Source organism: Cottoperca gobio, chromosome 6, assembly GCF_900634415.1.
Source record: "Cottoperca gobio chromosome 6, fCotGob3.1, whole genome shotgun sequence".
NCBI lineage: Eukaryota > Metazoa > Chordata > Actinopteri > Perciformes > Bovichtidae > Cottoperca > Cottoperca gobio.
The window spans coordinates 24,130,067-24,151,915 of record NC_041360.1 but is presented as its reverse complement, the minus strand read 5'-3'; the positions used below and the strand labels follow the sequence as shown (position 1 = coordinate 24,151,915).

General features: G+C 41.7%; 1 protein-coding gene across 3 annotated transcripts in view; it reads left to right on the top strand.

Annotated features, from left to right (window-relative positions):
* The window catches only part of LOC115009692 (alpha-1,3-mannosyl-glycoprotein 4-beta-N-acetylglucosaminyltransferase C-like), a 51,103-nt gene that overhangs the window by 24,866 nt on the left and 4,388 nt on the right, over positions 1-21,849 (top strand). The window lies entirely within an intron of this gene.

Sequence of the window (21,849 nt, the reverse complement as noted above, 5' to 3'; positions counted from 1 at the left end):
TTTGTCTGCACGCACAGCGTCGACACTAAGCTGGTTGAAAATTGGTGAAATATCTTTTTAAATGAGCAAAATAAGTGAAAAAAGACAATATATTCGTCCAATCACCAAACCTGGACGTGTTGATGAACTGACATTCTGTATTCTTTTCATGGCATTTATTTAACCTAATTATATGATTATATATAAATAATGTTATTAATTGTTTTCGGAGCAAAAGGTTTAACATTTACCAAAACTAGTGAAGAAATATGCTGATTTAAGAGTTGTTATTTCTGTACGATGACTTACAACAAACTAAAGTCGTTTGTTGATCAATATCAAAGATTTGATAATTACTTTGCCAGCTGTGTAAATGTGTTGTTTCCAGCTCATTGTGGTTTTCTTTGATGCTCTGACATTTTACAGCTGCTGAACAAAGAGCGGCTGCGACTGCGCAACTTAATGATTTCTCAACTGTTTGGTGTGTAAAATAGTGAAGAATGAAGTTCCCACAGAGAAGAGAGGCCTTTAAATGTGTGTGTGCGGTCTGTCTGACAACCTCAACATGTTGCATTTAAATGTTGAATAAATAGAGAAGCAGCAAATCTTCTCATTTGCCTCAGTTCAGAATCAGTCATCAAAATACTTCTTGATTCATTTTCTTAGCGGTCTTCCTGCATCAAACTCTAACGCGTCTTCCTGTTCGTCGCACGTTTGTTTAAAGAAGCCCTGATTTCAAACCCAGCCCAGACTTTGAGAGTAGTTTTATGTTGAAGTGCGTCTCAAGGAAAACATCTCCAACAATACGTCTGTTGTCTCTGCTAGATTAGCTTTTTTATTTTCCGCATGCGTTTCAAAGGCGTTTGATCTGCCTCCCCCCCCAACTTTTGACAATTTAGAAGAGGAAAGCCTACAGTCGTCCCACAAGGCTTAATTATCCCTCAGACTGATAACAACCTGGTAAGCGCGGCGGCCTGGAAGAGAACAAGAACTAAGAGGAGATAGAGATGCTAGGATTAATGGAGATTGTCTGATAATACCTGGCCTTTGATCAAAAGACTGTGTTGGCAGGTGGAGCACATAATCCTCACTTTCTCCTGTCCGTGCCAAAGAAACCGCTGGTGCTGCGTAGCTCAATGGGCAGAGCAAGACATCTCTGACCGGCCGGATCCCAATGGGAACACTCATTATCCTGTAAATACGCATCTGAAGACATGAATCGCATTAAAGCTTTCATCAAACCGTAAAGGTCAGGGCACCGACCGCGGGTCTGCAGCGGGGTTCATCTCTGCAGCAGCGTGTCACAGCTTTTTGTTGCATTTTAATAACCCAGTCCATTCTTACATGTTGCTCACTTTTAGTCATATTCTCTGTGGAGGTTTGAGTCCATAGAGACGCAGTTTCTTCTTTCATCGTCTTTTCTCTTCTGCAATAAGCCTCGTCAAAGTTCGCAGAATTGTTATCAGGATTTTTGCCCCAAGGACATTTTAACAATTTGTGTCAAAGGGAAAGAGAAGAGCGATGGTTTGGACAAGCGCTCGAAAGACAAAGCTGTGATGGAGATAAATCATTTGTAGGAGTGTTAGGATTTGGATGATGTCATTATTAAGCTTGTTTTTTTGGTGATTGTAGTAGACAGAATTAATGTTGGTCTTATTTCAGCAAACATTTGATGGTTTCTGATGAGATGTTAATGTCACTGAGAGGTGAATAGACAGCAGACACATGATGGGCAGTGTTTTTATTTCGAGGACACCTAAACCTTGTTAAAGCGTGAAAATAAAATCCCTCTGCTGCAGCGTCTCACTCTGAGAAAAACTGTTGAATGCGGCCGATCATAAGAATTGCTTTCAAAGCGCTCTATAAATCCTGGCACCCCACTGTGCAATCAGACGTAGTCTTTATGTTATGTTCTCTATCGGAAAAAGATCACAAACTGCTCCCTGTCATCTTTTATCGAGCCCTTTTATTTTATTTTTTTGTTTGGCGCTGGCACAGATGTAGCCAAGAATAGTAAAGCCGATCAAATCTGATCGAAACGGTGGTTTGAGACCTTCTTTTTACCGGTAAAAGCTATATATTTGTGAGTGTGAAAGTGCTTCCACCTTCCTGTAGCACAACATTTATCCTAAAACACATCTGACAGAGTGGTTTAAACTCTCTCTGATGTTTTGTGCAGAATTATGAATCAGGGAAAACGTCATTTCTACAAAACAGCAACTTTATCCTTTAACAGCGACGTCAGAAAGCTAAGCTGCTTAACAGACAGAAAACTCTGTTTGCATTTGACAGCAATAATCTGCCTTCAAAAATAAATCTACTTATCATTTTGGGGTATTATGAGGGGGAAAAAGAAAATCTGCAGTTATTAAAGTATCATAATTGATATTTTTGATCTTTAAATACACTGAAGGTTAAACTTTTAAAAGAGGATTTCAAACAACGACGTATAATATGTGATCTGAGAAGAGGTGAGAGTCCGTGGCTAATGATTCAAATCTCCGCTCTCACCTCTGTTGGCAAAAGTAATTATGATAAAGTCCTGTGGGGCTAAAGAGGACGAGACGGAGATAATCAGATGTTCAGCCGCTTCAAACTGTTCGTCAAATTAGCGATGTTTAAAGGCCGAGTGCAATAACACGAAGACATAGTTGTTGCTTTGAACTGCTCGTACAAGTTGCAATATAACAATATTAAAAACACTTAAGTCAAAGTACTCATGCAGGCAGATTATGCCCCTATTGGTGTTCTATTCTAATATTGGATTATAATCACGTTTTCTGTGTCAAATCTTAATTTGTAATATAATTAATGGCTATAAAGTATGGAAGTACTAAATAACATAAATTGAATAAAGTACCTTTTCATTATCATTAATACGACTACAACAACTACCAATAATTACACTAATAATAATGATAATCATCCTCGTCTTCGTAATCTTAAAGTAATTCAAGAAGACGCACAAAGCTGCCAGATAAGAATCCCCTCAAAAACATTCATCTAAATTAAGACTAAGCAGGAATATTACACGACATAATGAACTAAATCAGCCTCTTAACAGTCCAGTAATCACTAAGTGTGTCATCAATTTGGAGCCAGAAGGACAATCAGATGGGAGCTTATCAATCCTCCATTTATATCAGCGACCTGGTGAACTGTGAAGAGCACACGAGTTAGATTCCCAACACACGCTCCGTGCTGGACGGCGATTCAGATCAGGGATTATTTCCCTAATTAGCAGGATAGGCTTCTCTTCTCTGACACGAGCTGAAGCCTGTCAGTGATCGGATCAGATAAGCGTTTGACATTCAGAGCTCGTTTTTACCTTGTTTTGCAAATCCCAGAGAGGATTTCATCACAGACTCATGCCCGCCCGCGTGAGCGCTCAATTTCAGATTTTATTATTTCTTTCCCGTTTCCACCCTGCAGTTATACTGCAGTGTTGGTCCTACTGTGGTAATGGCACAGTGTCATCATCCTTTTTGTTTTCCACTGAAATGCTGAGCAGCATCACATGGGGGTGATTTCCATGCTTGCTCTTCATTTGTGAAGTCGCTGTACTGCAGTGCATGCTGGAGGTGAGAAACCTTCAACTGTGCACAAAGTGACAGTTTGAATCTCTTCACTGCAGAAATCAACATTTACAACAAGTGAGATGAAGACAAAAGAGAAAACCTTTAGGCATCGTAATGAAGTGAGTAACGGGCATGACTCCACTCTCAACATGCAGGACATAGTGTAACTGTACACATAGCATTACAGAAGGTTTAGGCAATAAAATCATATTGTTTATTATTTGGATGAATTTAAAGTAATTCCTAAATGTAATCCTGAAAGGTTCAAACGATGGCTGACACTTATCTTTGTGATGTGGAGTGACATTTATAAAATAGATGTTTTGTTGTTTCTGCCTTATTTTTCACAAAATGAAGATCAAGATAAATGTGTGATATAATATATATATATTATATATTATATATATATATATATATATATATATATATATATATAATATATATATATATATATATATATATATATATATATATATAATATATATAATATATATATGTATTATATATATATATTATATATATATATATATATTATATGTAAATATATTTTTGATTGATTAAGAAACACGTGGTTAAGAATAGGCAACGATCTCGTCACGCTGCCTTTTATTTGAAAAGGAAACGGAAATCTCTTTTGCGCCTGTCTTTTTTTTATCTACGGCTAATAACGGGCACTTGAACATACACTTGTTTAGTGACACTTGTTCAGTGACACTTGACAGTTAAATGGATTTACTGAACAATTACCTTTTCGCCTGCACAATGTTGAAGTTGTCCATGACGTGTTGCAGCGAAGCATCACAATCTCTGCAGATCATCATCATAGAAACTGCTTCAGGGCCACTTAGAATTGTTTGACCTCACAAGTGTAGAAGGAGGGTCAGAATGCACCTTCAGTTGTGCCGTCTTTGAAACAGTTTTATTTGGCCTTCAGGTTCTACGAAGAACACCGTTTTCCTTCTGAGGATTCACTCTCTGAGTTTGTTCACAGCTGTAGCTGTCAGTAAACTGCACGCCGCTTCACTCATGTTTAGCGTCCCAGTTACTTTGTTTCTTTACCAAAGAGATGAGGGAGGGAAAAGGTCAAAGGTGAAGCTTTCTGTGGATTGAGTGCTCGCTCACTAAGTGGGACAATCTGCATTATTTCAGATCCACTTTGTGATGCAGACAGCAGCGTTATTCCATTGTGCATGTGGACATATGCTGAGACCTCCGACCGCTCATTGCATAACTGAACTCAACAAAACTGTACAAAAAGAATAAAACCCTTCAGTTCCAAACAGACATATTACAGCAGCAGACTGCATAATGTAAAAAAGATTATACATTACATTAGGAAGGGCTGTAGGTTTGGTAATTGCTCGTCTTTTATGTTTTTGTGATTCAACATCTGTTTGAGTTATCTTGTGTAAGATGATGTGCAGTATGAGCTGCGGCTAAGTTTAATGTGTCCCAGCAGGCAGCTACATGCAGTGCGCAGCTCTTCAAGTCTTAATAGGCCGAGGCGTCTTCTCTGAGGTGGCGGGCTTACCAGACGTCCCCACCTTCCATAGTTACCTGACAGAAACCTTTTGATCATAGTGGAGGGCGGCAACATGCGACAAAAAGCATCTGAGCGTTATTTTCTACCTGCACAGTCTCCGCACTTCACCTCCTTCTTGGAGAAACTCCAATGTGGAAGAAATGAAACGGAGACAGAGTTTTGAAGAGATAACGATGGGAAATGTTCTTTAAATGTATTCTTCTATGTGTTGGTGCGGAGCCAACTGTCTCGTTTACAAGTGATAATCTAAATAATATATTAACACCAGAACCAGATGATAAATTGGGAAATATGACACTTCATTTAGTAGATATCGAATAAAACAACTGAGCCACTTAAGCACATATTTACATTCGAGAGAAATGTTTGTCGGCATGACATATTACATAGGTAAATATTATATTATATATATTATAATAATCAATTAATTCCACCATTTTTGTATAGTTTTGTATATAGTGATATAGGTGGACTATGCTAAGGTTATGTTTCTGTTGTAAAGAGCTAGATTCTATTATGTACGACGGCCAGAAAGAGTTTTTAAATCACGGTATGCCGCTAAGATTCTGGGAAGTCTGGCGTTTTTGTTTTTGCGTGTGTTATTCAAAGCCTATAATATTGAAGCATCAAGTCAGTAGTACATCTTCACCAAAGGTTTGGAATGAATTGAACTGGGATACTTGCTGACTAAGGGGCCTAAGGATGACAACAACACACTAAATTGTGTTTGTGAAATGCGTTCGAAATGTAATTCAACCGCACATTACTGCATAATATATTGCTATAATATCCCATTACACTTCATCTGGTCTTTGTTCCTTCAGTACTGACTCGTAATGCAACAGCTCGCAGGAATAAAAACACAAATTCTGACTGATGGACTGATTCTGACTGATTGGACTGATTCTGACCGATGGACTGATTCTGACTGATTCTGACTGATGGACTGATTCTGACCGATGGACTGATTCTGACTGATTCTGACTGATGGACTGATTCTGACTGATGGACTGATTCTGACTGATGGACTGATTCTGACTGATGGACTGATTCTGACCGATGGACTGATTCTGACTGATTCTGACTGATGGACTGATTCTGACTGATGGACTGATTCTGACTGATGGACTGATTCTGACCGATGGACTGATTCTGACTGATTCTGACTGATGGACTGATTCTGACTGATGGACTGATTCTGACTAATGGGCTGATAATGACTGATGAACTGATTCTGACCGATGGACTGATTCTGACCGATGGACTGATTCTGACCGATGGACTGATTCTGACTGATGGATTCTGACTGATGGACTGATTCTGACCGATGAACTGATTCTGACTGATGAACTGATGGACTGATTCTGACCGATGGACTGATTCTGACTGATGGACTGATTCTGACCGATGAACTGATTCTGACTGATGAACTGATTCTGACTGATGGACTGATTCTGACCGATGAACTGATTCTGACTGATGGACTGATGCTGACTGATGGACTGATTCTGACTGATGGACTGATTCTGACTGATGGACTGATTCTGACTGATGGACTGATTCTGACTAATGGACTGATTCTGACTGATGGACTGATTCTGACTGATGGACTGATTCTGACCGATGGACTGATTCTGACTGATTCTGACTGATGGACTGATTCTGACTGATGGACTGATTCTGACTAATGGGCTGATAATGACTGATGAACTGATTCTGACCGATGGACTGATTCTGACCGATGGACTGATTCTGACTGATGGATTCTGACTGATGGACTGATTCTGACCGATGAACTGATTCTGACTGATGAACTGATGGACTGATTCTGACCGATGGACTGATTCTGACTGATGGACTGATTCTGACCGATGAACTGATTCTGACTGATGAACTGATTCTGACTGATGGACTGATTCTGACCGATGAACTGATTCTGACTGATGGACTGATGCTGACTGATGGACTGATTCTGACTGATGGACTGATTCTGACTGATGGACTGATTCTGACTGATGGACTGATTCTGACTGATGGACTGATTCTGACTGGTCCCTTTTTCAAGACCCTCTTTTTTATTATGAATTCATGCACATTGGTTTTAAATTGGTTTTCCACTATGAATTTAAAGGAAAGACTCTAATCAGAAGTGGCACACGGCTGGCTGTTGCACTCCCAGACCGGGGGTGGTACCATTGAAAGTGGAATTGACCTTTTCAATCTTAGGGCTTCATCAGATGAAGATCTAAAGACCGAAACATTGTGTCACAAATACATTTTATTGCAAGTGAATCTTTGCCGTTTCTACTACTAAAAACTTGCACAATAACTGACTTTCTCTGTGCAGTCTACAGCAGCTTTTGTCAAAGTTTGTGCTCCTGAAAAGAGACAAATTAAAACTAGTGCATCACTACAGTCTGTAAACAGAAAAGGTGTCTACTCCAATCATACATTATGAGATTTGATTTGAACTTCTACATGCACGCAAAGGTCCGATAAATACGGTGGCTGAAGAAGAAAATGGATATGAGAAGCATATTGACTTCAGGAACAAAATTAGAATTGATCTGGGGAGAAGAGCGAAGGTTGTTTACACTTCCTGCAGTGAATTGTTATGCTGGTAGTCGGGGTAAACCTCTGGCAGAGGCAGCCTCTCATTATTCTTCCAGGCAGGCATGCGGCCCTCAGATTGGAAATGAGAGTGACTTCAGATGGCTTAAAAATCTTAATTGATGAAGCTGAGGTTAGTGTGGAGGTCCTTCTCCGCTTCATAAAAACAGCTGCTCTCAGCCAAGAGACAACAAACTAAAATGTTTTTCTTCCAGCACATCTATATTTCCACTTTCAAGGCTGAAACTGTAAGACTGAGCGCTAATCCTCCTAACAACCCAAAAAAAACCAAATCCCATCCAGAGAAATGCCTTTTTAAAGTAGATGAAATTCTTAAATGGAATAACTCGCATTGTTTTCTGGAGCCGGGAGGCTTACAGCCTAATCATGTATTAACTCGCTGATAATGGAATAAGTTGTTCAAATTAAAATGTTCCTCTTAATGGATCAGTGTTAATACAGAACATTTCAATTAATTAAATACCACCTCAATACTGATACACAATTAATTGCTGATATTTTTACATGATCCAGCTTTTACATGTGTTGCATCATGCCAACTTCTTTTTGTCTTTGAGGATCAAAGTGGAAACAATAGAAGTTTTATATTTTATCTTTCTTTTTTTGGTTAAGTCATATTCTTGTCCCCCCCCCCCCCCCCCCCCATCAAATAAATATAATATAACCAAATTACATTTAGTCAATTTCTATGAAAACTGATCGAACGCCTTTTATGTGACATTTTCACACTTAAAATGTGGAATATGTTAAATATGATCAACTTCTCAAACCAGTTACAAAAGTGGCTAAAAAAGGCAACTATCAGGAATAATATCCTTCATAACAAGACAGTCAGGGACACCGTGGTGCTTTGAGCTAAATGCTCATTTGTGTTCACAAAAACAACGCTAAAATGCTGACATGTCGGGCAGCTGTGTCTCAGGAGGTTGAGTGGTCGTCCACTGGTTGGAGGGTCGGTGGTGCGATCCCCAGTCCTGCAGTCAGCATGTCGAAGTGTCCTTGGGCAAGATACTGAACCCCAAATTGCTCCCGATGGCCAATGGTGTGTGAGTGTGAGAGAATGGTTATCATTACAGACGAGCTGATGTGCACCTTGTATGGTAGCCTCTGACTCGGTATGAAAATGGGTGAATGCTGACATGTGTTGTAAAGCGCTTTGAGTGATCGTAAAGATTGGAAAAGCGCTTTATAAAAGCAGTCCATTTACCATTTAGCAGGAATAATTTTCACCAGCTTAGATTAGTGTGTTAGCATGCTAACATTTATTAAGTAGCACAAAACACAAAGTACAGCTGAGGCTGAACTAAAGTATTGGAAAAACTAGACACGATGGTGGAGCTAAATTAAAAAGTTAATGGATCGTCAAAGTTAGCGCGTTTCTTCCTGATGGGGACATCAATGTGTGTACCAGATTTCACGGCAATCCATGCAACAGTTGTTGAGAAAACTAACTCAAAACAAGTGTCGACCTCATGGTGACGCTAGAGGGAAAGTCACGGGACCAACACATTAATCTTCTGGGGACAATGAACGTCAAACAAAATGTCAGTCCTTGTAGTAGTTGAGATATTTCAGTCTGCACCAGAGTGGTAGACCGGCCGATTGACTGACTGCCATCCCTAGAGCCTTGCTGTCGTATGGATCAAAATTGCATTAACCTGCATTAATGAAATCCATTTAAGAGAACAAGCACTGAATATAAAAACCCAAACCTCTCAGGCACAACAACACACAACCGGACCAGACTGGAGAAAACAAGTTGGAGGCAAGAAGTGCTGACAGTCTGAGCAAGAGTGAAGCGGTAAAACATTGTAGCGTTAGTAATCAAATGGTAGTTATTTACATCACACTGAGATATTAGAGAAAAACACGAGTGTGGGTTGTACAGCAGGCGAAGCGAAGCTGAAACCCAACGCGTTCCAAGAGCAAGGCAGCCTCTCCCTCGACTGATTGATGAGCATTCTGGGAAACATCATTTTGAACTCGCGGTGATCCCCAGAGGATTTATTAGCATCCCATTATGTTCATCTTATAGTAGCAGCTTCTCTGGTACACACTTGGCAGGCACCCGAGTAATGATAATCTTGTTGCTCTGCGTTCTCGGTTCTGCATCCACAACATGGGCTCTTCAGGCTCGGCTCCAAAATTTGACTCCTTTCTGATTTCTTTTTGGATCACTGTTCACGTCTCTGCTTTGGATGTAGTTCATATATCTGATATCAATATGAGCTGACAGCAAAGTCAGGAAGCGTTCAGAGGGTAAGAAAAGCCTCCACGCTTCCACTGCTTCCAAACTCACACCCAGGTTGGTGATAATCAGAATTATGACCGCATGTCAAGTGGAAGACGGATGAATAACGGACAAGTTGTACAAGTGTATCTGTAGGAAAGTTTCTCTTAGAATACTCTTCTTAAATCAACTTGGCAACACGTTAAATACTAAGAATAAATACTCTGTAATAAGGCACGAGGGGACTTGAATGAGCTACTTAAAGGTTACACGTAAACCATAACAAAATGATGATGAACTAATAGCTATTGCAGTATAATAACAACACTTTTCTGTATTTATGTTCTTGACCTTTTGTAGTACTTTGCCTGTATTTTTATTATTTTTATTATTATCGCTTAAAATTATTAAGGCAAATTCCTTGTAAGTGAAACTTGGCAATAACCCTGATTCTGAAGCTCAATGAACAGTAAAGTTATTACCCAAAGTGTCCGTAGTGAACATCTAGCACCTCGTCGTTGACCTTCTGTACTTACTGTCGTAGCTGACAGCTTTCCTGAGAACTGAACATGTTGTTTGTCCACTTTCGGTTTTACCTCCAGGTCAAATGCGTTTAGATAATGGAGCTGAACTGTGTGCTGGTGTCGGATCGTCCGACGGCTTGTGTTTCTTTTAAACATGATCTTTCCCCGACCTTAACTCCACGAATGCAGCTCCATGTGAAGCTTTAATTTCTTTGCATAATGAGCACAAACGCATCAAAAGAGACATTTTCTTTTCTTCCAGACTTGTAAAATGTGTTCGACGAAATGCTGTCTTGCTGTTCACATGTTGTCTCAAGTCATCCCGCTCTCTAACACCTTCATAAATGGGAGGCTCTAAATTGGGACACATATAGTTATAGTGTGAATCGAGCTCTGCGTTCCTTAATTATCATATCTTTGGTTCATCTCGTGGAGAGAGGAGGGAGATAAAGGGAGGATTTTAGCTTCAGAGCTTTGTGACACATCTGCTTCCTCCTCTCTCTCTCACTCTCTCTCACTCTCTCTCTCACTCTCTCTCTCTCTGTCTCTCTCTGTCTCTCTCTCTCTCTCTCTCTCTCTCTCTGTTTCTTATCTGTCTCTCTCTTGTCTCTAATAGCTATCTATGTCTCTCTCCTCCCTATCCTCTACTCTCTTCCTTGCCTCTCTCTCCTCTCTGTTCTCTCTCCGCTTCACTCGCTCTCTCTCTCTTTCTCTTTCTACCTACTCTCGCTCATCCAATCTCTCCTCTCTCTCTCTTTTCTCTGCTTCTTCTGCCTCCTCTCTCTCACTGCTTGTCCTACCCCTCGTCTCTCACTGGTCCCCTCTCATTCTCTCTCTTCGTTTTGTCTCTCTCTGGATCTCTCTCGATCTCTCTTTCTCTCTCTGTCTCTCTCGTCTCTCTCGCTTTCTCTCCTGTTCTCTCTCTCGTCTCTCTCTCGCTGCTATCTCTCTCTGTCTCTCTGCATCTCTTCCTCTCTCTCTCTCCTTCTCTTCTCTCCTGTCTCTCTCTCGCTCACTCTCTCTCTTCTCTTCTCTGTCTCTCTACTGCTCCTCTCTCTCCTCTCTCTCTTGTATCTCTTCTATATCTTCTCTCTCTCCTCTCCTTCTCTCATGTCTCTCCTCTCTCTTTCTCTATGCTCTCTTCTCTCTCTATTCTCTCTCTCTCTTTCTCATCTCTCTCTCTATACTGTCTCTCGTCTCTCTCTCTCTGTCGGCTCGCCCTCTGTATCTTACTCTATACTCTCTTTCATCTCTCTCTCATCCTCTCTCTCTCTCTTTCTCTCTCTCTCTCTACTGGCTCTCTTTTGTCTCTTCTGCTCTCTCCTCTCTCTCTCTCTATCTTTGTCTCGTTCTTCGTCTCTGTTCTCTCTCTGTCTCTCGTTGTATCTCATTCAGATCTTTCTCTCTCTCTCTAATCTCTATCTCTCTCTCTCTCTCTTTGTGGTATCTCTCTCTACTCTCACTGTCGTGCATCGTCGTTCTCTACTGCTCTATCTCTCTCTTCATCTCTCTCTCTCTCTCTCTGATTGGTGCTCTCTCTCTCTCTCTATCTCTCTCTGATTGTGGTGTCCTCTCTCCTCTCCTTCTCTCCTCTAGTTCTGTATGTCCTTCTCTCTCTCTCTCTTCTCGCTCTCTGTTTCTCTTTTCTATGCTTGTCTCTCTCTCTTCTTCTCTCTCTCCTTCCTTCTGGTCTCTCTTCTCATCTCGTCTGTCCTTCTGCTTTTCTATCGTCGCATCCTAATCCGCAACGCCTCCCGACAACCCAATCCGACCCCCAATCCCTCTGTCTCCTCATTCGTCTCTGCCTTCTCTGTCTACTGTTCCTCTCCTTCTCCCATCTCTCTCTCTCTCTTGCTCTCCTCTCTCTATCCTCTCTCTCTCTCTCTTATCTCTCTGCTCATGTCTCTCTCTCTTCTCTGTCCTCTCTGTCAACATCTCTCTCTCTTGCTCTTCTCTTCTCTATCTTTAGTCTCTCTCTCTCATCTACTCTCTGATTCTCTGTGTCTCTCCTCTCTCTCTCGTCTTCTCCTCTCATTCTCTCTTCTCTTTTCTCTCCTATCTCGTCTTCTCTTCTATGTCTCTCTCTCTTTCATGTCTCTTCTTTCTCTATGCCTCTCTCTTTTCTCTCTTGTACTAATTCTGTCTCTCTCTCTCTCTCTCTCTCTCTCTCTCTCTCTCTCTGTGTGTGTGTCTCTCTCTCTCTCTCTTCTCTCTCTCTCTCTCTGTCTCTGTCTCTGTCTCTGTCTCTCTCTCTCTCTCTCTCTCTCTCTCTGTGTCTGTCTCTCTCTCTCTCTCTATCTCTCTCTCTCTCTCTCTCTCTCTCTCTCTCTCTCTGCAGAGCTAAGTTGTGGGATGATTTCACATCAAGCGGTATCGTTTCACCAAAGATACTGGGCGTCTCAATGCCACTGATTGGTTTCCATTACACACTTGTCGCCATGGAGACCAGCATCCTCTCCCCCATATACCACTGCGTCTCTACAGTAACTCTCACATGCACCTCCCAAAACTAGACTGCACCCTTTTTTTTTGCGGCTGTCTGCTTTCGACATGGATTTCCCCTGTTTCCTGCAGAGCTGTGAGAAAGTGATGGGCTTTGAGAATACTTGTGTGTGTGTGTACAGATGTGAAAGCGCACTCTTCCCCCCCCCCCCCCTGCGGGCGGAGAGCGCATATTTTGCATTTATCTGACACACATTGTCATACGTCCAGAGTGACAAATAGCAGCACGCGTCTCACCTCGGGGCATTGTTGACTTCTCGCAGGAGGGCTGTTTGTTATAGAAAATGTGTTTGAGACTAGCTCGACACTTCCCAGAGCGCCCCTGGTGCTTTCTCGCTGATAGAATTTTATTATTGGCAAGTCCTAGGTGATATCATATCCCTTCGCCCTATTGCCCCACAGCAAGTGAAACGCAATAACAGGAGAATTGATTGTATGTGGACCACAGAGCAGCACTCAGAAAATGTGTTTACTGTAGTCTGCCTGCCGTCTAAATGCCAAGAATCGGCTCTCAGCAGACGCTCCTCTGCCCGATGAATGATTAATGAGCCAGAGTGCTTCCATCACTGGCCTCACAAACACATTTCCACCCAGGTAGATCAGCAGCGTGTGTCAGTCCTTTGGCAGCCAAAAGGGAAATGCAGGTCTTTCAAACCTCCTGCATATTGTCACAGCACAGGAAGTTCTGGGGAAGTGATTGTGAATAGAAGATTTAATAATAGCTGCTAAATGCAGGTGCAGGTTATGTTTTAATGAGACCCCCGTCTTGAAAACACTCCATGAGGAGAGGAAAGAAATCTTTAGTATGTGAAGCTAAGCAGCACACTTTTATTCAGTCTGTTCTTAATTGCAGGTTGTTTCTTTGAGTATTTACGGAGACTTTTACTTCATTACATGTGATTGTTGGAGCTGATGGGGACTTTGACATGAGATAAGCAGAAAATCCCTAAAGATATTTATTTTTAATTGGTTTCCCTTCTGTTCTTCCTTCTCTTCTATCAGCCTTCATCTTCTCCTTATGTTCCTCTCATGTGTTTTCATTATTCTTTCTTATCTTTTCTTTTTCAATTAAAATCTGCAGAACTGTACGTGTTTTACTTTATATCTGCAGTTTGGAGTATTTTCAGTATTTCATCGCACCATGTACATAATAAAGTGGCAATAATCTCACAGGGTACTTCACTCTCAGGACGTTTTCCACTGGCGTGCAGTGTCTCCAACATAATAACAACCTTTTATTGTCTGTCAGAGCAGGCCAAGTGAAACCAGCACCAGTAAAACTTAATGGAGCTGAAAGTGTGTTTCAGCTTTACAATGTTCCAACGTGCCTTTGAGCAAAGCTCCTGACTTTAGTTGCCGGTGCATATGTTTCCCTGGATAAATCAACACAAATGAAAATGTAATCACAGTTGTCAAAGGCTGTTAACGTTCCCAAAGTGACCATGTTTCTTTATGAAACACAACACCACCCACGTCCCGTCCGCCGCTAATTCTTCCACCTTTCGGTTCGGCTTTGACGTCACGAACCGTGTGACCGAGTGAGTCATCGTCCTGAACACTACATAATAACTAGACGAGCTGTTTGCCTGTGTTATTTACACAGGCAAAGTATTAGTATTAGTATTAGTATTATTACTTTCCTCCCTGCATCACTTCCCACGTTTAATATATTGTCAGCAGTGTTGTGCTGAAATATATCGCAGACACGTAGACATGTAGTCGTGTCTCTCAGGAGATTAATTGATTCATCTTGAAACTCTTCTCTTCTAAGCTCCCCTTGTTTCTGTGTTTCGCTTCAATGTTTAGAAGCAGATTTTCCAATGTTGTTAGCGATTTATAAAAACAAGTCGAATGATATCTTTGAAATGTGATATCATTGTGTAAAAATGATGACTTTTAGCCCGTGGCAGCGCAAAGGAACGCTGACAACCTTCTGCTGCCAGTATCTTCACGCCCCTGGTGTAAAGACTGAATTGTTTTCATCTTTATGATGATTTGATCAATAGTGTTGAGCATCAGAGTTACTGTTAAAGTAAATCAGCAACTCCTCCAGACGGCAGGCTTCACTTCTTAAGGCACCTTAACACTGAGGGGTGCAGGCTCAGACTGAGGTAGAGATGGTGAAATCTCTTATTACTCACTTAAAAGATCTCCACCAATCACCCAAGATCACTTCATTCTGTGGGAATATCTAATATCTCTCCTCAGACTGCTTTTAAAGAGCAACATTAGCTCGATGGGAATAAGCAGGATTTATTTTACATCATAGTTAAGCCACGTTTGAATAAATGGTCCTGGAGTTAATAAACCTCCATTAACATATAAATAAGGTGCCACCAAATCATTACAAGAAGAGACATCAGACACGTGTTGGTGTTTAGAAGACGGTTATGGCGGGCGTCCCGGTAGCTCACCAGGTAGCACAGGCGTCCCATTTATAAAGGCTGAGTCCTCGCCACAGCGGCCACCGCTTCGAGTCCGACCTGCGGCCATTTGCTGCATGTCGTTCCCCTTCTCTCTCTCCCCCTTTCACAATCTGCACTTCACTATCATAAAGGCATGTAAAGCCCAAAAATATAACATAAAAAAGTAAAAAAGAAGACGTTATGGCTGCAGGACCTTGTTGCTGAAAATAAAACCACGTGTTTAAGTAAATGGCATCGTATTAGTGGCCAATTTCCTAAACAAGTCGGGTCTCCACAGCTGGAACGTTTATTAGTTGTTGAGTCTTGTTTTGATCGCTGTTTTATCAAACGTTAGAACTGCCCCCCCCCGCTGTGATTTCTCGTCGTGCCTCGGATCACGTCTGTCCCAGAAAAGAACTTGAACGAATAGTTTGCTTCTTCTCGTTACTGACCTGCTGCTTTCCATCGCCGCATATTCACAGCGTTCATATCTTTTCATCATCCCTCAAAGCACACCCGTGTGTTTGCACCTGAACGCTAATGTACGGTTTTTAATTGTCTCGCTAGATTGCACACAAACAAGTTTAGATGTTTGTCTTACGGTTACTGGAAACCATTTGTTTGTACTGTTGTCAGTGTTACATAATATATTGTTGAGTGATTGGGTGACAGTTGCTCTGTGTTTCTTTATCAAACACAATGTAGTGCTTCAGTTTCTCTCTTTCAGCGAAGACCAGCTCAATTGTCTCGTTACAGTAACTCTTCGTAAAGCACACTTCATTCAAACGTCCTTCCACTGTTCCAACAATCACCAACTTAACCCTTAATTCACCGAGTTAGATGTGAAATAATCCGACTTTACGTCCCCCCCCCTCTCTGCAGATGCTGGCCTCGTTGTTTCGGATATTGTGGATCGTCAAGAATGTGATTTGTCTTTTATGTGGAACCCGGGAAGAGTAGTTGTGTAAAGGCAGACAATTAAAATCGATAGCCGATATCTTCGCCATCTGTGTACTAAAGATCCTCTCTGCTCCTCATTCCTTTTGTACAGCTTCCTTTTTCTTTCTGCCGTTTGAACCCACCTGCTCACGCCTTTGCAACATGAATGCACGTTGACTTCTAGTAAATTGGCTAAAACATGCAAAACTTCTTCTTTTTGAAGAACCTTTCGCAACAAAGAAAAAATGCTGCATCAAGTTGAATCCCCTCTGTGATGAGAGCGTTGCATCAGCTCTGCCTGCAGACACCCAAACGTGCAGTGTGGGTGCACCAATATCTTGCAGCCTGTTCCCATGCATTTTTCATGGGGTCTGCCCCCGTTGTCCAACAGCAGGAACAGGGTAACTGCTGGATCCTGGAGTCTGAGAAACTAGCTGGCCCCCTCCACCTTGATGAATAAGTAAACACATCGAACCAGGCAGAGTGGCAGTCGGTAAAACTCCCAGCTTGAACAACAAGATTTGCTTTTCTTCTGGAAGAAATGCTGTTTACTCGCCGACGCTTCCGCCGCCCGCTCCCTCTGAACTCTATTAACATTTTCCTCTGAGTCAGGATCCGTGCATCAACTTTAAGTCTGACCCGGAGATTGAATTTCAGAGCCTGAATCAAACCCTTATTAAGCTACATACATCTTGCTTCAGCCGTTTATCTGCCTGAGAAATATGTGGTTTTACTTTAGTGACGTTTAATTCAAATGAATGTTTTTACATGAAATGATTTCAGTTTAAAAACCTGTTGACTTATTCAACAAGCACAACTTCCATCAGTGCAATCAACATCTTCATCATCCTCATTCACAAAACATTCTCATTGTTTCTGTTTACGACCTTTACGCTACCTTTAGTTCGGGTCAATAAACGTTCAGGTTCATTCTTTAAAACAAGTGTTCCAGTCAAATGCCGGGACGTCAACAGGCAGATGAACAGTGTTTACCAAACGGCCTTGTTGTTCGACACACGGGCTTATTAGAAACGCATCTCATTACAGGCACTGATGAGCCGTTTTATGATTAATATTTAGAAAGCATTGCCTCTTCATTATCATTCTGACTTGCATATGGATTCGCTGCGACCGTAACAGCCCCTCATATTCATATTCAGACTACTTATTACAGGAAGCTTAGAAACGGTGGGGAAATGAGCCAAAGGCGGCGTCGTGTTGGTGCGCAGAGCGACGCTGCATTTCAAACACAAGCTCTGTGATGTAAAAACAGGCTCAGTGTGTTTCCTGCTAAATGAATGAAATGTCCACCAGTGTGTCGTCCTCTGATCTCCTTCTTCTCTGTGTGCAGTCAAACTGTGCATGCCGGGGTTCAGTTCATCTCTGACCTTAGGGGGGGGGAAGCTGTGAAGTTGCTTCATATGGAAATATAATATGTAAAAGATATATTTGCACTCTGTAGTTAGTGGGACTGAAGCCAATGGTATACTTTCTGCTTATATACTGCATTATATAATGTACAGTTTTGAGTATTACCATTGTATCCTACTTAATACTTCTACTCCACTACATAAATATATATATTGTGTATTTTACTCCGCTACCTTTATTTGACAGCTTTAGCTTCAGTTTATTTGAGAAGGCACCGTGTAAATTAATAAATACACGTGGTATATAAAATGGCAGAATGGACCCCTCAGATTTATCTTGTGAGCCTTTGGCGGGGCCCGACCCCTACATTGGGAACCATTGGACTAAATGACTGCATTTAAAGTAATTAAAACTAAGAGAGAATCATGTATCGTACAAAGAAACCCGATATTTCTTCTTCTGCTGCTTTAATTTTCATTTTAAACTGTCCTTCGTTAGACTGACACTTTTATAGGGGTGCAGATAAATCCCGTTCGTGCACTTTTAAACATATTTGGCATTCTTGAACTTGAATTTGTCGTCGTAGTTAATCAGAAATAAACAATTCTATGATATATTTGTGATGCATTCAAAGCTCGTCTGGTAACGCAGCCGGTGCATCCTGTGAGCCAGGAAACACTTCCAGCCTCTTAAAACTCACATTTAAACTCAAAACAATGCAATATTCTCCTGCTGCATAAAACCTTTTCAGATTATATTCATAATAATCAGATCTCAGGAATCAATGATCACGTTGCCTGCAGAGTGCAGCTGCTCAGTTCTCGTGAGTAAAGGAGTTTTCACCCCGAAGCAGACACAACTCTCTGCTTCTGACGCGACGCACTTGTGTGCAGCAGCGGGCCTGCACTACATGTAAATTTCATCTGGCGTGTATTTACCTTTCAGGTCAAAGACGAACATCAAAGGCTTCTTCAGTCCCAGTGGTGGCGACTGTAATGAGGATTGGCTCTCCTCAGCAGTCGGTGCTTTGACCCACATTAGCTCTCTGCCCGAGGCCCGTGGAGGCAGGATGGAGATGGAGAATAATAGCTGGATATAATGTCTAAGATGCACATTGTGTATTAAATTATATTCACAGAGTTCCACAAGGCTGTGTGAAGTTCATAAACTAGAGGGGATTAAAAAAAGCCATTAACAGCCCTTGGCACGGATTCCAGAGAACATCTCAGCGCCGTGATGACTCCAAAACATCTTACTGCAGAGGCATTATCATCATTACTGCTCAGGAGGCAGGGAGGCCCAGCTTTAGAGAAAATGCAAACTGTATTATCTACGTGTGAGTTTATATCTTTACGGAGCTCACAGCACAAGTAAACACGGCCACCTGTCAACCGAAAGTCAACACATTGAAGCAACAACAAGGAATTATAGTCCGCCGTAACCACAAAACTATCCAAAGAGAAACCTCCTCCCGCTTCCTTTTCCTGCTCAAAATGAATCCTAAATAAACTTCCTGCCGTTATTGGAATATCTATAAACTATGTCACTTAACGTTCGTTAGCGGTCGTCCGTTTAGAATAGAGGTCCCTTCAGGAAGAAGGTTGTGTACCGCTGATGTGGAGTCATCCGTATGAGACGCGGTTAAATCTCCTCGTAGTAACTTTAACTACTCTGACTCGTGCGTTCATCGTCAGTAATGGCAGCCAGCTGTCACATAGATGCATCACTGTGGAGCCTCGTGGCGCTGCAGCAACAAGTATCGCATCCATCTTTTTTATCTCTTAAGTTATCCGGGGAAGGTTTTTGCTGAGAAAGCAAAAAGCGTTTCACACCTGGGAGCCTCCCAGTACAACCACCACAGGCTCTTACTGGTGGAGGCGTTGCTGCTGCTCCTGATGCAAATTGGGATTAAGTGCCTTGCTGAAGGGCACCTTAATGTAAAGCATCACTCATTCATTCTCCACAATCAGACTTTCACAGCTGGTTGTAGTCATTCACTCTGAAAGCCTCCAGCAGGAATCTCGTCTCTAACTTTCATTTCACTCCGTCAATTTTCCAAATTACTCCTCGAATCGGACTTTCCTTCGCCGTTTATCTTCATTCCACAATCTGTCTCCGATACGAACTGACAGGGAAGTTGTAAACAAAACAAAAAATCTATGAACGTGCAGAAACAAGAATACATGTTCGAACACACCTGAGGTTGTTGTGCTTCTGATGAGAGGTTTATACAATAACGGGCTGAAGACGTCGATACTGGACGAGCGTGCAACACCAACGGATTACATCTAACGCCAAAGCCTTTAAAGGAGCACTCCACCCATTGTATCATGAAGATCACTCATCACACGTAGCTCCTCGCCGTTTGAACACAGTTGGATAACGTCCTTCGTGGATCTCGAGGAGCTTTTCAAAGTCTTGATAAAGAGAACCCTCGTGGCACTCTCAAGGTTATCCTGGATTCATCTTTTATACTAGAAACTAATAACAGAAAGTGTTGCAAACAGGCGGGGGGAGTTTAAAAGATGTGGGCTTTTACGTGTCACCTTTAGCCCAACAACCGACGATTAACGGTTTACTCGCGAAGGTGTCGTCTCATATATTATCACGTCTACTTGAATAACATAGTTAGTTGTTACACTTCTACTTAGGAAGCTCCAAAACGAAGACATTGAATGCAAACCCTTTTCCCATTTCATCGTATTTCAGAGCAATACTTTGGTTTTAAGACATGGCCGTGATTCCAGCTGTACGTTAGAGACCCAGAGGAGAAGGAGCCTTTAACTACATGTGTTCTGTGTATGATAGGAAACTGGATTGCTTGTGCAGATGGAAATCTTTCTGGCGTAACTCCAAATGTCTTCCCACGTCTCCTCACAGATAATCCCTTCTCCCGTACACGGATTATATCTTCCCTGGTTGTTGACACAGCATTGTTTTAGTGTTATCTCAGCGTTATAAGAGTCGTGCTCTGTAGTTACTAAGGTGAACTTGTTAGCATTTCCACTGTGAACATGTGGCCTTTATTAGCATTAGCATTAGCATTAGCTGAAGCCCAGCTGTGTCTCAGTGCAGCCTCACAGAGCAGCTGACGAGGCTTTTCTTTGTGTGGTTCACGATGAATGGCGTCCTGTCGCCAGTGTTTGGCTCCGTTTGTGTAAAAGTCAGCACATCTCGGCCCCGGCTGCATCGATTGTGACCGTTATTCTCTTTAACCTGCGCACCTTTTTACATTTCTACAATATCTTTGGCGTTAAAGTCGGAGAAAGCTGAGGATTAGAAGAAGCGCTGATGGGGAATAAACGAGGGTTAAGACGCAGTTAGGACTCGGTTAATTACAAACGTGGCTGCACAGCTTTCTGCTCTTCACACGGATCTGAAACACATCACATTGTGTCACATGGGAGGAAATAAAGATCCGTCCTGCTGCAGTATGAACGGAGCGTGTGACTGCTGGCAGCCTTAATGTGCAATTTAAGAGAGTAGTAGCTCCTAATTTAATAAAATGTCGTCGTATAATTTATTTTGAACCTATAAACATAAATTTGCACACGAGCTATTGTTGAAGCTGCTTAGATCCAGCTTCATTTAACTTTCCATCCTGGAGATTTACTAGTAATCCAAAAGAAGCCAGGCTCGTATTAATGTTAGATTCTGCTGTATTTAATGTAAAGTTGATTAAGGATGAGTGCACGTTGTCTGCTCTGGAGAGGCTGCTGTTAATGTGCAGTCCAATAGACCCTCCTGTAATCTTTAAGGCTGAAAGTCATTGGTATTCCTCTCTACCTGTTTTTATTTCTCCGGCTCTAATCTGAAATGACTTCAGTCGTAGAAATGAGCTCACGGGGCACACGCTCATCATCTGCTGAGGAAAAAACAAAACTCTGCAGAGAAGCCTTTCTTTACTTTAAACTAAAGCAAACAGACCCGACAACAAATGGTGCTTATTTATTCATAGACGTTCCCTCATTTCCATATAAATGTACGTGACCTATGGGAGGCTTGTTTGTTGTTTAGATTCACTCGGAGAAAGCAAACACAAATATAAAACCTTTGCAGTATTTTCTCTCGCAGACAAAGCAAGCGACCGTTATTTCGCCTTGTTGGATATTCTTTCATTGTCTCTATAATCTTATCTGATTCTGCA